This window comes from Arvicanthis niloticus, chromosome 9 (assembly GCF_011762505.2).
Source record: "Arvicanthis niloticus isolate mArvNil1 chromosome 9, mArvNil1.pat.X, whole genome shotgun sequence".
Taxonomy (NCBI): Eukaryota; Metazoa; Chordata; class Mammalia; order Rodentia; family Muridae; genus Arvicanthis; species Arvicanthis niloticus.
In genome coordinates, this window is record NC_047666.1 from 39,577,756 (window position 1) to 39,594,251 (window position 16,496).

Here is a 16,496-nt window from a genome sequence, read left to right on the forward strand (position 1 = left end):
AAATTTGTTCTTTCAAAAACTGTTTTTTAAAAAATGTGTGTAAGTTTTTCTGCATTTATGCCTGTGTACCACATGCATGTAGTACCTGTGGAGGCCAGTAGAGGGCACCAGGCCCTCTGGAACTGGAGTTAGACTGTCCATGTGGGTGCCAGGAACTGAACCCAGTGCTCTTTAAATACTGAGCCAGACCTTCAGCACCAAGGATTACTTTTTGGCCATGAACTGATTTATAAAAATCCCAAGGAGAGCTCTTTGAAATGGGGTAGACATTTAGGATAACCAAGCAAAAAGACGAGGGTAAGGTAAGGCATGCTGAGTGCTTCAGAGAGATTCTGGGACAATACAACCTTTAAGGATGAGCTCGCTTTCAGGGTTGTACAAATGGCAACTGTCCTGATTTGGTTTCTACTGCTGTGATAAAGACCATAGCCAAAAGCAACTTGGGAAAGAAAAGGCTTATTTGTCCTATATATCCCAGGATATAGTCCACTGACAGAAGCTAAGGCAGGAACCAAATGCAGAAACCCAAGGCAGGAACTCAAGTAGAGACCATGGAGGGGTGCTACTTACTGACTTGTTCTCTCTGCTGTCACTCTCCCCTCCTTCCCTCTCTCCCTCCATACCTCTGTGTACCTATACTCTAGATAAGGCCTTATTATGTAGCCTTGCCTGGCCTAGAACTCAAGGCCTCATTCTGTAGACCAGGCTGGCATTGACCTCACAGAGATCCACGTGCCTCTGCCTACTGAGGGCTGGAATGAAAGGTGTCCACCATGAAGCTCAGTTCAGCCTCCTTTCTTATAGAGTTCTAGGCCCATCTGCCCAGGGGCCACACTACCAACATTGATCTGGCCCCTCCTACATCAATCATCAACCAAGAAAATGTTCCACAAACTTGTCTATAGGCCCATCTGATAGAGGAAAGTCTTCAGCCAAAGTTCCTTCTTCTGGATATATCTAGGTTTATGTCGAGTTTACAAACAAACCAACCGGTATATCACCTTTGCATCAGCATAGATCTAAGAATGGCCCTGCCATTAAAACAGTAAAACAGAACTATCTGATAAGCTCCCCATCCTATCTCAGTCTGTACCCTTGCTACAAGTGTATGTAGACCTGAGTCTGGCTCCCTAACACCCACAACAAGCTGATGAAGCAGGGGCTGTCTGGAATCCCAGCACTAGGAAGACAGACACAAGCAGATCCTCGGAGTTCATTGGCCATCCATCTTAACCCAATCTATAAGCTCCAGTCTCCATCTCAAAAAAAAAAAAAAAAAAAAAAAAAAAAAGAGAGAGAGAGAGAGAGAGAGAGAGAGTGTGACTAAAGAAGATACCTAACATCAACCACTGGCCTCTACGTGGACGTGCATGCACACACCCACAAAAACATGTGATACAAGGACCACATAAAAAGTACTGACATAGGGCTGGAGAGATGGCTCAGCAGCTAAGAGCACTGGATACTCTTGCAGAGGTCCTGAGTTCAATTCCCAGCAACCACATAGTGGCTCACAACTATCTGTAATGGAATATGATGCCTTCTTCTGGAATGCACTATTTATACACCCTGAACACTGATACATAATTTTTTTTAAAAAAAAATTACTGATGTATTTGTAAACGCGTACGTAATTTTTTTTCCCATGTTTGTTGAACACAGAGAGATCTAGAAGCATCTGCTCCGAGCGCTCCGAGCTGCTAAAGTTTCTTTCTGAACTGTGGCATTTGGCGGGAAACAAGGAAAGCCCAGGGCTTCACTTGGCTCTTTTTTTTTCTTTTTTTCTTTTCTTTTTTTTTTTTTTTTTCCCTGCACTGGTTGAAGTCTCAAAATAATAATCAGAGCCAGCCTTGGTCATTTTAGACAAATCAGAAAAATAAATAGAATAATAAACCGTATTATGTGTCAAAGGGCTTGCCCAAAAATACTAAAAAGAAACAGATCAACAAGGTTTTCTTCTTGACAAATGCAGATGGTGAAAGCTGAGCTGTGTGAACGGCTCTTCTCCCTCTAATCCCAAAGTGCCCTGTGTGAATGGTGGCCACCCACCTCATTCATCAGGGCGAGGGGCAGCTGATGGAAGTCAGCATTCCCTGGGGACCGGGCAGCAGGAATAAGATAGTGTATCCCTTTCCTTCACTGAGATGAGGGTGGGGGTCACCTTCAGGTGTGCTTCCTGGGTGACAGCTCTGTGATATGGGAAAGAGGGCCCACAACAGCCTGACCTCCAATGCCTGGCTGGCAAACATGGTTGCCAAAGTTCCAGCTGCCCGCGACCAAGCCTACAAATTTGACTTTTTCTAGCTGTGAAGCTTTGGAGACAATCAAATTCACTCACCTGGCTTAGCCAGCTTTTTCATGAAATAAGTTTAAAACCCGAACTATAGGAAGCAGAGTGGCCGAGTGTGGCTAGTCATACTGTTTCCTTCGCTGGTGTTCTCTGTATTTCCCCCACGAGACACCAACAGATATCCAGTCATCCCAGACAGAGTATGGATGACAGACTGGAGAAAGGCTTGCCCTGAAGTCCAGCTTGCTGAACTAGTGATCAGTAAGCAGTAATGGAATGCACACACCCTGATGAGATTTTTCTACTCAGAGCTATGTGCTGAAGATTCTGCTCACCCGGGCTTTTCCAAAATCCTGGTATTCCTTGGTATATATACTCTACATGTTACAGAATAAAGAAACTGAGGCAGAAATATGATACAACCCAAGGCCACAAGCTGGGAGGCGGCAGACTAAAGATTCAATCCAAGCCCGCACCATCTCCAAGCCTGTGTGTTGGTACAGTCGTGATTCGGCAGGAAGCAGCGCGCTCATGCGCACATGTGCAGCGGCATATGCATGTGTGTGCAGTGCACATGGAGGCCGGAAGATAGCCTTAGGTGTCATACTTCAAGCTCTACCTACCCTTTTTTTTTTGAGGTGGGGCCTCACAGGCCTGGAGTTCTTAGTTAGAGGTCCTATTGGCTGACTGCTGAGTCCCGGCATACTTCTACCTGTCTCTACCTCCTCAGCACTGAGATTACAAACATACCACCATGGCCGGATTTTTCACCCCTACGTAGGTCCTGGGATCAAATTCAGGTTGCATGCTTACAAGATAAAACATTTTACTGACTAAGCCGTGAAATGTGACCAACTACCTTGTGTTGTTGGCCATCTCCCTCCCCCCCCAAATCCCTGCCATGATGGACTGTACCCTCAAATTGTGAGCCAAAATAAACTCGATTCAAATCAGGTGTCCAATCTGATGAGAAAGGGGACGAATATATTTACACTTCCTCTGCAGTTTGCATCATCACTAATTGGTCTTCATGGAGGAACAGCTTTGAAAATCCATCAGACGTCCGGGCATCCTTGGAGGCTCTCACCTCAACACCTCCCTCTGGCCATTCCTACCTCCTTACTTTCCTAAGAGCCTTTCCAGTAGCCTCTATGCTTACAAATCTACAATTCTAGGACCCAGTGAAGGATAACACAAGTGAGAGGAGCCCCCCGCTCAGCAGCTCATACTGCCTCCGGTACATGGGATATAGCTGCCATCTTGGCTGACAAAAGCCAGTCAGTCTAAAAAGCCACATGGGAGGGCTTGGGATTTGGCTCCAACAGCAAAGGTCTCACCATGCAAGCACAGGGACTTGAATTCTTTTTTTTTTTTTTTTTTTTTTTTGGGGGGGGGGTCTCGAGACAGGGTTTCTCTGTGTAGTCCTGGCTGTCCTGGAACTCACTCTATAGACCAGGCTGGCCTCGAACTCAGAAATCCGCCTGCCTCTGCCTCCCAAGTGCTAGGATTAAAGGCGTGCGCCACCACCGCCCAGCCAGGGACTTGAATTCTAACCCATGTGAAAATCAGGGTGTGGTAGAACATAGCTGTATCCCAGAACTGGGGAAGGAGAGACACAAGGATTCCTGGGCTCTCCAGTCAGTCAAGCATGAAACAGCGAGCCCAGCATCTCAATAAAAGACCCTTTCTAAAAAAAAAAAAAAAAAAATAAGGTAGACAGCTCCTGATCCTCCCACCATGACCTCTGATCCTCCATATGCACACGCACACGCGCGTGCACACACACACTCAGAAAGAGAATAGTCTACAAGAAAGCAGAAGCACCCATTAGATCAGTGTGGGCTCCCAGAACTCAGAAGCAGAGTCTAAATGCTGTCTTCTCCCTAGCCACCATGACCTCCCTCTTCATCTCATCTCCATTGCCCACAAGTGCCACAGGCTGGCTACAAATGGTGTCTGAGAAAGGCAGCCTCTCCAGATAATGCCTTGATGCCTGGTAATTCATGAGGAGCCAGGCCTCTATTTTACCTCCTCCCCCGTTTCCTGTTACTTATAAAGAAAGTTGCAGAGAAGCATGTCAGGCCAGGGAAGGCTAAATCATCCCCAACAACACCTCCCTCATAAATACCATGAAATACTGCGGGAGGCTCAAGAGATATTTATGTCATTTTGTCCCTCCTGTGATGAAAGAAGCCGCTCGGAGGCAGCTCCAGGCCAGAACACAGTGCTATAGCTTTGTCACAAAAACTCAAGAGTGCCTGGGGACCAAGAATTGCTGTCAGTGACCTAAAGGTCAGACAACCTGTGCACAAGTGGCATTGCTCAACCACGTGGCCCCTCCTGCGGGACTTTATATCTTCGGACATACAGAAGACTGAAGGGCATGAGTAGCCGCTTTAGAATCACACAGTCTAGGGGTATGCTATGAAAAGTTACTTCACTATCTCATACACATTTCGCCTCTACAAAGTTGGGAAAGTAACAGTGTCAACTAGCTTAGGCCGGGCAGGGCCACAGTCACAGACATACCTAAATTTCAGAGGTTAGCAACAACTGAAGTCTACAGCCAGCTCAAGTCAGGTACCCATCGGCTCTTGCTTCAGGAATGGAGAGTAGTAGAGGGTAGAGCAGCCTGCTTAGGGGACACTTCTGAGCTTGCGGCAGAAGAAACAGAGTCCGGAAGAACCACATGATGCTATGAAATCTGCCGTTTGGAAGTGGCACACATCACTGCCTCTCAAACTTCATAGCCAAAAAACGCAACCCATGGTTAAGGCCGAAGCTACAGTCCGGAGAGTCTAATCATCCACATGAAGGTGGAGGCAATGTCTTGACAAATAATACAATCTACCACACAAGCATGATTGCTATGAAGATTAGGGAGATAAGGAACATGCTATGAAAAATTAGCTATCATAAATATTAATGCCATCTCTGAGTTCTGAGTTACTTTTCAGGATAAAGAACCTCTTACAGATGGGCCTTTTATGCAGGAGTTGTTTAGATTAAGTCTTTGAACTCACAAACTTTAGTTAGATACCACGTGGTGGGCATTGCACTGGGAATCAGCCGTCAAGCAGATGAAGTTTATTCGACTGTAAAATGGAAATAAGAAGTGTCTTCCTCCCAGGGCTGCTGTTAAGATAAACAACATGACTGAAAAGTCTTTCACTTTCCCCTCATAACCGGGAATTCCCTTCCCCTTGAGCCCGAGGATGACTTGAGCGGCCCACTTGTTCACTAGAGTGTGATAGAAATAATATGTTGGGATTTGAGCAACCATATAATCAGCAGTCTTGAAGCTTCAGCCCTCTTAGAAGCTCTGAGCTGCCGCCTGAGCAAGTCAGAGAAACACTAACTGCCATCTTCCAGCTGTCTGTGCCAGAGTACCAGATGTCTAGGTAAAGCCATCGGATGGGCTTCTCAATGTCACACCAAGCTGGTCGTGGATACCTTGAGGAACATAAGAATCAGCCTGATGAGGTGACCTCAATGTCTGGTACATAAAACCATAATATAATTAATAATTTATTTATTTATTTGTATTTACACGCAGTGGTGTTTTGCCTGTGTGTCTGCCTGTGGGAAGGTGCCAGGTCCCCTGGAGCTGGAGTTAGACAGCTGTGAGCTGCCGTGTGAGTTATGGGAATTGAACCTGGCTCCTCTGGAAGAACAGTCTATGATCTTAACCACTTGAGTGATCATCTCTCCAGCCCACCCCATGATATAATTAAACAGATGCTCTAACAACTAAATGTTAGGACGGTCTACTAGTCAGCAGTAGGTAACCAAACCCATGTAAGCCTGTAGTGCTGTATCTGACTCTGCATTGGTTTAGGACAGCAGTTCTTAACCTGTGGGTCGTGACCCTTTTGAGAGTCGAATGACCCTTTCACAGGAGTCACCTAAGACCATGGGAAAACACAGATGTTTACATTATGATTCATAACAGGAGCAAAATTACAGTTATGAAGTAATAATGAAGATCACTTTTATGGTTGAGGGGGAGTCACCACAACACGAGGAACTGTACTGAAGGGCCACAGCATTAGGAAAGTTGAGAACCACTGGTTTAGGGGATGCTGCTAATCTCGCGGTCTCGGGTAAACACCCAGTCCGTTGGGAGTACCTGTGACTCAGAACTGAGAAAAGGATAGTAAAGTCAGAACTGCAGTCAAGTGCTTCACAGTCTCTTCATGTGCCCCTGAATACAAGGCAAAGAAAAGGAAGTCCCTTTCCCCTGGGGTCTATAAGGGGACCCTGTGTAATATGACAGGGCTAGACAGTGCAGAGGTTCCTCCATCTTGTATTCTTGATGAAGTCATTTCAGGTTTAACTGGAATTCAATCTCATTGATGGAGAATCTGAAGGAAAGTTACCCAACTCCATTCTAGGGACCTGAGGCTAAATTGCCCCAGCTAACTGCTTAGCTTAGCTTCTGGTAAACTGCTTAGCTGTGCAAAACCTCCCCCTGCAGCTGCAGAGCAAGATATCAGTGTGTGTTTTTTTGCCTTTAAAATCCTCTTGTTCTAAATGCTCAGGGCTACCCCTAGGTGCCAAATACCTGAGTGTAGCCCTAGCCAGCTGGAATGAAGACTTTCAACTGGCTATAGACTGTGTTGAGTGGCCATCTCTAGTGGGCTCTCCATAACAATAACATTGTCAACTGGAGGAAGGTCACAATCCTTAACATCTCCTGGGCATACAAGTCCCTATAAATTTTAAAAAGTAAAAAATCGTCTTTAATTTTCTTAAGACTTTAGGTAAAACAGATGTAAGTGTACACTATCCTACATTGATCTGGTGTTCAGCACCTACCATATGCCTTCAGGACACAGTGTACTGTTTAAGATTCTTGATTCCGAAGTCTAGAAATTTTTCCACTTTCAAGAATGAACCAGCAGCCAAGTGTGACTTGGTACCATTCCTTTCATTATCCTATTGCCATTGATCTATTTGTCTTTCTTTTCTTTTCTTTTTTCTTTTTCTTTTTTTTTTTTTTTTTTGTTTTTTTGTTTTTGTTTTTTTTTTGTTTGTTTGTTGTTTTTGTTTTTGTTTTTGTTTTTGTTTTTGTTTTTGTTTTTCGAGACAGGGTTTCTCTGTGTAGCCTTGGCTGTCCTGGAACTCACTCTGTAGACCAGGCTGGCCTCGAACTCAGAAATCCGCCCGCCTCTGCCTCCCAAGTGCTGGGATTAAAGGCGTGCGCCACCACTGCCCAGCTGATCTATTTGTCTTTCATGATATAAAGTTGGACTTTGGTTTGTGTCAGGCTCTCCTGTAGCTTGAGCTGGACTCTAACTTGCTATGCAACTGAGGAGGATGGTCTTGAACTTCTGATCATCTTGCTTCTGTCTCCAAAGTGCTTTAAGATACTGAGTATGTGCCATCATGGCCACAGACTAGACTATGTTAAATGGAGATTGTGACAGGGTGATGGCACAGGTTCACTCAATCCTGTCCCTTTTCCCTCCTGAGGATTCAGCAACGCCATATTTCCCAGTGTTCTATGCAGTTATAGTTGACACCATGTGATAGAGGACCATGGCCAGTGGCATGAGAGTAGCAGCTAGGGACAACTTTCCATGTCACCTCCCATATGGCCCATCGCACTTTCCCCCTCATCTGGGAGTCAGTCCAGGGAAGGAGGATGAAACCATAGAGGATGAAAGAACTGGAAGATAAAAGGAGGCTGGGTCATAGCAAGCCAAAGCTGAGCCAGTCCCCAGTCATCAGTTGCCAGGCAGAGAAGGGCTGGCCCAGTAGGAATGAGAAGTAAGATCTTCAACTCCAGCTGCCGAAATCTGGCTCACTCACTCCAACAGAGGTTCTCTTAACTAATGTAAGGGTAAGTGGTACGGAGTGGGATAAGGGGTGAGGAGAAGGTTGAAGGGTAGGCAGAAGCCCGGGCCATTCCCAGTCCCTAAGAGGAGCATGCTGGGGAGCTATGGTGCCCTAGCCAGACAGTCTGTGTCAAGCCCTAGAGAACAGGCAAGAAAGCACAGAAGAGAGGCCTGTCCTGGAGGCATGAATCACGAGTCTTTTATTCTTTTCTTCCCTCCTCCGAGAACAGCAGGAAGATGCCCAGCTTGTCATGTCCTGCTGGCTCTGGTGACAAGAAGATGAAATTCTATCATTCATCTGACAGGAGATCTCAGAAGTGACTAATTTAATCCCTCAGGCCTCTTTAGAAGGAGCCTCTTCTTGCCTGGCTACTTCCCCCTCTGTTCAGCCAGGCTCCCACTCAGCCAGGCAGTCAGGTCCACTCTCTGCAGGGAGTGCAGGGTATGCAGGGAGTACTGGAGCCCCATTGAGCTAAGGAAGTGAAAGCTATTCAGCAGAGCTCTCAAACCAAGTCTTTTGCATAACACTATTCCAGTGCTGGACTTTCCAGTCCCCTGGAAATCCCTCTGTACAGCTAGCGCTGACTTCTTTGGCCTTGAGCCTTTGGCTCTTCTCAGGCTCTTTCTCTTAGAGATGAGCTTCCTGAAAGCTATTGTCATGGTGGGTGGCTCAAGAACCTTCACAGCCAGAGTACACTAGACTCGACAGACTTAGATCGGATCCCCAGTACATCTTACCAGCACTATGTCCTAAATACAACTTCTCCTTTCACACCAGAAGTGCCAGATCACCTCATAGCCCAGATTGCATAAAAATGAGATGCAACTCATTATTTCCCAGCCCTGTATCTACGGCAGGCATCACTAATCAATCACCACTTCTATTTTTATATCTGGACTATGGGGGTTGATGATAGTAAACTCAGGGTGTCCTTCAAAGGGGCCAGAATGACACTCCTGCTTTACCATAGCTCTGCTCCCTCCTCCTACAAGATCTCCCTAGATTTTCAGAATCAAGTCTGTTATACTCCTTCCTGCTGGTGTTAGTATGCCAAAGATATTTGCCACTGAAACAGATATAGGGACCCAAGCTTGAGATTTCACAGCACCCAGAGCTGAGAACTTGGTTGTGAGAGAAACATAGCACCTTAGCAGCCAAGAAGGAGGGGAATGTTCTGAGCTCCTTGGCTACAGTGTTCATCTGTACCCTGCATAGAGGAACAGAAAAATGTTACCGGCTGCCTAAGACGTCATGCCATACTCTCCTTTCACACTTGAAGCACATTGCAAATGAATGACACATGCCTCACTCCTCCTCAGTCCTGTACCTATAGCAGGCATTACTAATCAATCACCATAATCGACTCCACTGAGCCCAGACACAGTAGCAGAAGCCTTTGCCTGCCACACATCAATCACGTGAGCCCAGATGTATTTAGCAAACCCTAACTCCCGAGAGTGGGTAAGCAACCAGAAAGGCAAGGAGTAACCAAGACAACATGGCTGAGCTTCCAAGAACTTCCTAGAAGCCACAGCGTGGGCTACAATAAAGTGTGGACATTACTATTCAGCAAGCCAGGCCACCTGGTTTGAGATCTCTCTGCACAGTGTGATTTCCGTACTCTGTACATGTTGGTTTTGCTGACTTGTTTCTTCACTATCACAAGCAGATTTTCTTGGGAGAATGAGGGAAACACAACAGAGTGGAGAGGTCACTTCTGTACCATGCGTGACATCATTAGTCAGTCCAGTAAGTAACCAGGGTCAGCAAAGCCAGGTAATTGGGGCTCATCCCACTTCTCCAACTGTGAACGAGGCAGCGACAACCAATGGGACATTAAGTCTTTCCAGGCAGGGATTCCCTGTCTTCTGTGAACGGCTGTGAATCAACCGAACAGGATGTGCCAGGATATTTAAGACAGTCGTATATTTAATTGTGAGTGAATGACCACTTCAGTATTTCTGCCAGTTAGCTGTATTTTTTTTATGGGTTTTGGATAAGGCTTATTCCCCATACAGTTTTCCATTTCATAATGGAGCTTCGTTCAACATTTAGCGACATCTCTAGTTTCTGTCGCTGGTCTCTCTGGCATGAATACAAGAATCTCTCTCCTTGGTTTCCACAAGGAACTCATGCACAGCTAATTTGGTTGATAAAATGATACCATTTCAACCATCTTCATGCTTCGGTTAGATTGTTTGAACCTTTTCATAGGAAAGGATTAATCATGTGGCTCCTATTGCCAACCTTCTGATTGTAATAGCAAGGCCGATCAGATGAACAGCCAAAATGAGTCTTTTACAGTAGAATACGCTACACCATGAGAGTATCTTCTATCCCTGTTATTGAACTGGCTTGTGACATTGGTAGCCAGAGAGAGAATTTTATTTAATTGTTTCCAGAACATGAAATACAGAGCCAACACAAAATTACTCATACACCATAGAATCGAAAAATGACGGGTCAGTGGCAGATTCCATACACAATGAAGGTTTCAGCAAGACATCATCTCAAGAAAATAAGATGGAGAATCATAGCTGAGAAAACCCAGCATTGACCTCTGGCTTATGCATGCACACGCACACATACACACACATACGTGCACACACTCATGCACACACATGCACACTCATGCATGCACACACACACACGAACGTGCACATACATGCACACAAACATGAACACACTTTCACACATACACATGCACACACAAAATACATACACACACACCAAGAAAGAAAGAGAGAGAGAGAGAGAGAGAGAGAGAGAGAGAGAGAGAGAGAGAGGTGTGAAGGGCAATTGAGGAAGACACCTAAATTGACCTCTGACATCTACATGCATGTATGTATACACACACACACATAAACTGCCTAATGATTTTTTATATGTATCCCTGTTGTAAATGGCACATGACAGTAACCACCTACTGCTGTTGTAACATCCTCAGGCCTCCAGGCTACACACAACAAAGATAGCTCTCACAGGCAAACTGCCTGGCACCAAGATCTGACCTGTTTCCTCTATGTTGTCCTTGTCCATCATGCCTTCAAGATGTACCTACCAAATCATTAAATGTGCCACATTCTTTTTCTTCAAAGGAATCCACTGACTGCTAAATACCATGTGGAAAGACCAGAAGCTAATTGACCAAGATGCATTTTCCAGACCACTCTTGTGGCTTTAGGGAAAAGTAACATGAACTGTAGAACAGGAAGCCCCTGATTGGAAGGAATAGGAGGCTGTGTTGTCAATCAGATGGGACAGACACGGAGCCTTCCTTTCTTACCTTGAGCACTTGTCTTCCCTTCAGATACTCTCTGCTGCCTCCCCACCAACCCACCAAGAGGAAGCAGCATAATTGACACAGGCAGCTGCCACATGCCTGCCAGTTAAGGTGGCACCACATAGCAGACACACATGGACTCCGTCTTTTCTCCCAGCATTTCCCACATGAGAATGAACAACCTTCTGTATATGATAGGACATGGACTTAGTTCTGTATGGGGAGAGAAGAAGCAAGAAAAAGGCAAAGAAGCTCAAGTGACTTTATAACAACCTGATATGATGATAAAGAAACCATTCCCATGGGAGGTCATCTGGTCACACGCAGAGCTCAGACACAGTCTTCTCACCACTGCTGGGTCACTTGGCTGTGGATCCACAATACCCTAGGCATGACAGACAAAAAAGGTAGTCTGAAGTTTTGACAAGAACAAAGCAGATAATCACGTGTCCATTCATTCATTCATTCTCTCTCTCTCTCTCTCTCTCTCTCTCTCTCTCTCTCTCTCTGTGTATGTGTATGTCTATATCTGAGTCTGTCTCTCTCTGTATCTGTGCCTTTGTGTGTATGTGTGTCTGAGTGTGTGTGTGTGTGTGTGTGTGTGTGTGTGTGTGTGTGTGTGTAGAAGTTCTTGAACCATGACACAGTGCCTCCATTTGCTTCCTGTTTGATCCCCATAGACCTGTCATTTCCCGGGAGCTATGCCACCAGCTCATGAGAAACAGCATTGATTAAAACCTAGTCCAGAAAATTCTGGCCCCTGTGCTGAGGAACTCCAGTCCCACTGCCTGAGTCAGCTTCCTGTCTTTTCTTCTAATGTCTTTGCAAACCTGGACAGATCATTTATCTGTCTGAGCCTCAGTTTCCTCATCTGCCAAGGGGCTTGACATTGCTACCTATTTTATAAAGCTAGCTTAAAGATAATAGATATTCTGTGCAAGTCAAAATGGGCTCAGGCATAGGAAACACCTGGAACCTTCCCTGGCTATCTTTATGCTTTTGACGTATGATAATAGCTACCTTGTTTCTGCCAGCATAGGAAAATGTGTGTGTTGAGCCAGAACGACAGCTGGGAGGGTAGAGGCACTTGGCCTGCAAGCCTGAGAGCTTGAGTTCAATCCCCAGAGCCTATGTAGATAGCCAGTAGCACGATGAATCCACTCCCGTGGGAACTTACCACTTATCCTTCAAAAAAGGCATCCAATCTATAACTGCTGGTGGTGGCCCTGTGCTCCAGTTCTTTCTCAAATATCTCACCAGCCCCTAACACCACTGCACGGAGGATAAAGTTCACCGTGAGTTTGGGTAGGAATAAAAAATTTTCCAGCTATGGCATCTGGCCAATACCCCACTTAGCTTCTAAGTCAGTTCTGTCCATTATGTTCTGCTGCAGGAATACCTGTGCTGATGACTGCACTTCCCATTCGGTGTGTTCCCCATCTAGACTGGAGCAGGGGCAACAAAAGATCATTGCCATGGCTGACAGTCATCCACACAGTTCCTGCTGCTTCTGCTCCTGGTTTCTTATGCCTTCATGCAGTTTCCACCACTCAAATGTAGGCTTGGGAGCTTGCTCCTTCGTGTGTGTGTGTGTGTGTGTGTGTGTGTGTGTGTGTGTGTGTGTGTGTTTGTGTGTGTGTTAGAGGTGGGATTGCCCTACTGTGTGTGTCTGTGCATGCATGAGCACATGAGTGTAGAAACCAGAAAATACCACCATCCAATGTTTTTGAAAACAGGGTCTCAGGGGCTGGAGAGATGGCTCAGTGGTTAAGAGCACTGGCTGCTCTTCTAGAGGTCCTGAGTTCCATGTGGTGGCTGGGAATCACAACCATCTGTAATGGGATCCGATGCCCTCTTCCGGCAGGCAGGTGCACATACAGATAGAGCACTGATAGAAAGTTAATAAATCTAAAAAAAAAAAAAAGCTGAAAACAGGGTCTCTCACTGGCCTGGCTCTTGCCAAGTAGGCTAAGCTGACTGCCTCAAGGGTTGACTTGTCTCTATCACCCCAGTGCTGGGATTACGTTATGTATCTATTTGTGTGAGTGTATGTGCATACAAGTCCAGTAGCTTAAGAATGCCAGAGGTGTTGGGTGGCCCTGGACCTGGACTTAAAGCAGTTATGAGCAACCTAATGTGGGTGCTGAGAACCAGAGTTGTCCTTTGAACGATCAGTTTTTTACCAAGCCACCTGGCTTCCCAGACTACAGCTCGCTTCTGACAAAACTCGGCAATGTAACCAGATACCAATTCAGAGACTGAGTACAAGTGTGTTGGCTTATCCCTGCTTCACTCTCTCTGTGCTCCTCCCCCACCTGTCTTCTCCTTTCTTCCTCTTTTTTCCTCCTCCTCCTTCCCTCCCCTCCCCCCTCTTCTCTCCCCTCCCTTCCACCTCACCCTCTCCTTCTCACAACACTCCCTGTGCTTCTCCCTTTGGGTAGCACCATGTAGTAAAGAAGTGTTGCTCTGCCAACAAGCAGAAAAGCCAAGATGCCCAGTCCAGTACTTCAAAGGCGACCATACCCCTACTACTATATAACTGAAGGTGACCCTGCCCCAGTCACACTAGCACAGGCATCCTCAACCTTCCTATGCTGTGACCCTTTAATACAGTTCTTCATGTTGTGGTGACCCCCCAATCATAAAATTAATTTCATTGCTACTATTATGATATGTAATGTAAGTATCTGTGTTTTCTGATGGTCTTTGGCAAAGTCTGGGAAAGGGTCATTCGATCTCTGAAGGGGTTGTGTCTCACAGGTTGAGAACTAGCAGATAAAACCCCCAGACTGGCACCTTAACTGTGTAAAACTCAAAGTGGAGGACCCAGCTGAGCCACAACCAGATTCCCAGCCCTCAAAGACCCTTAAGGACAGAGCAAGTCGCTGTGTTATGAAGATCCTGCTGAATCTAGAGTCACACAGCATATGGAAGTGGATGGCCAGGTTCTGCCAACAAGGAAGAAGGGACAAAGGAGAGAAGGCCAGAAGTATAAAGAGACTCTCGGTTGCCACTTCTGCTGGCCATAGTATAGAGACCATCTTGCCCTCCTTGAGCCAACAGCCCCACACTCTGGTCCCTGTCCTACCCCAGCCCTCTCAGTGCCAGAGCAAGCCTTAAGTCCCCATGGGCATCTCATTGTCACCAGTCTCAATGTCAGCACTCTGGGTCATCCATGCTCAGAGACACATGACAAGCCACTTTGTCATCATCAGGCCAGAGCCTATCAAAGCCACTCAGTGAGCATAAAGACATTTTGTTGTTATCAAATCAGTTCTCAGGAAATTTCAAGTCTCTTGGCAGTGGGGCACTAGATTTGCAGATCATACAGATGTGGCCAGCTGCCTCTCAGCTGTCTCACCACTGACCTGCAAAAAGTGAGAATGTACTTACTAATGCTTATGGAGGTCAGAAAATGCTCTCTTGGACTTGAACTTATAGACCCTATAATATAGTGCGTTGTGAGCCACCTGGTATGGGTGCTAAGAACGGAAGTTGGGTCCTCTGCAGCAGCAAGCTCCCTTAACCTCTGAACCATCTCTCAGTTCTGAGGCCTCTAATGGGGATTAGGTTGCAATGGGATTTCCCATCAAAGAACCTCCCAAAGTAGGCTGCACTGCTTTCTAGAGTTGCTTACATGTGGTACCACATGTAGCACAGGTCTGCTTGTGTCTGGCTTCCTCCATAAGATAAGTCTGAGAACCTTCCAAAGGACCAAACAGCATCCAGGTGATGACAGTTGGTTTCTTTTTATGGCTGAATATCATTCCCATTTGGTTTTTATGTTCTGCCTTTTAGCACTCCATAAAATATGATTGACATACTCTAAACTACACATAGAGCATTGTGATATGATCAAATTTAACATATACATATACCCATATGAGCACAGAGACCTTGCATTAATCAGAGTTGTATACAATTTTTAGAATCAAAAATCAATGCGCAACCAAGATCTAGGTTTTTGGTTTTTTTTTTTGTTTTGTTTTGTTTTTTTTGTTTTTGTTTTGGGGGGTTTTTTTGTTGTTGTTGTTTTGGTTTGGGTTTTTTTTTGGGGGGGGGGGCTCTTCCCGGAACACAAGAATATAAAACACTACAAACTGGGCTAACTAAATATTCTTCCATGAATTTCTCCAAAAATCACTTCTGCCCTAATGAAATTTATTACCTGTGATGGAGAACCATTCAATTCCACTGAAAACAAAAACAAACAAACAAAAACATCTTGCCTCTTACTAAATTCCATGTTTCTAAAAGGATTCTGAGTGTTAGTAAAATGAACAGGAGTCAATTGGTCTGAGGGAAAATACTAATAAAATAAGAAAATTATAAAGCAGAAAAGTTTGCTTCTGTAAAGACAAAGCCCAAGGGCTTCAGGCATACCTGTACACAGGAGTGCAGCCATGCTAAATGCTCTTCTTTTTTTCTCTTTCTTGGCACTATGTAGTTGCCTGCAACTACGGTTACAGGGTTCTCCTGAGAGGAAACCTGGGAATTAAATGGGAATGGAGGGCGAGAGAAACGTGGGGCCAAGACAAAGTATTCTGATCAAGGCCCGAAGTTTAATAATTTGCTTTCACATATAAAGGGGAAGCCCACCCCTCCAGAGTCTCTTCTCGGTTCAGCCCAGGGGCTGGGCAAGGAGATAGCAGTCTGGAAGGTGTCAAGGCTAGCTCAGCAGGCAGTCCATTCTTCTTAGCTCAGGTAGCAGGCTCCAAGGTGCCAAGGCTGGTAATGCATCTCAGGTCCTACTATTGCTTGGTCTATTGTGGTAAAAAAGCTTGCAGGCTTTCTCAGGCCTGGGGGAAGGGCACCGCACTACTTTTCTGTCAGTCCCTTCTAACCCCTTTTCTCTCTGCTGACTGGTGTCCTGTACAAGAAGTTCCAGGTGGCCTCTCTCCCTGTGTCATTGATGAAAACAGACCACCCTGGTTATCTACAATGGAAGCCATGTAAGGCAGAGAGCTGATGACAGAGGTGGGGATAGTGTTAAGAGATGATGACCTGGGGACAGTAAGTCCAGAGATGCTTGGCAGTTGGACAGATGCAGCTGCCCTTACAGTAGACAAAAAGAATAGCCTA

At 45.6% G+C, this 16,496-nt stretch overlaps 1 long non-coding RNA gene across 1 annotated transcript in view; it reads right to left on the reverse strand.

Moving 5' to 3' along the window:
* Nucleotides 1–16,137, reverse strand: part of LOC143443495 (uncharacterized) — a 46,975-nt gene extending 30,838 nt beyond the window's left edge. The window contains exons 1-2 of the long non-coding RNA XR_013112547.1: nucleotides 15,798–16,137; nucleotides 11,688–11,799 (exon numbers count right to left, since the gene is read on the reverse strand). This is a non-coding gene — a long non-coding RNA (uncharacterized LOC143443495). The remainder of the gene's footprint in view (nucleotides 1–11,687; nucleotides 11,800–15,797) is intronic.
* Between the last annotated feature and the right edge of the window lie 359 nt (nucleotides 16,138–16,496).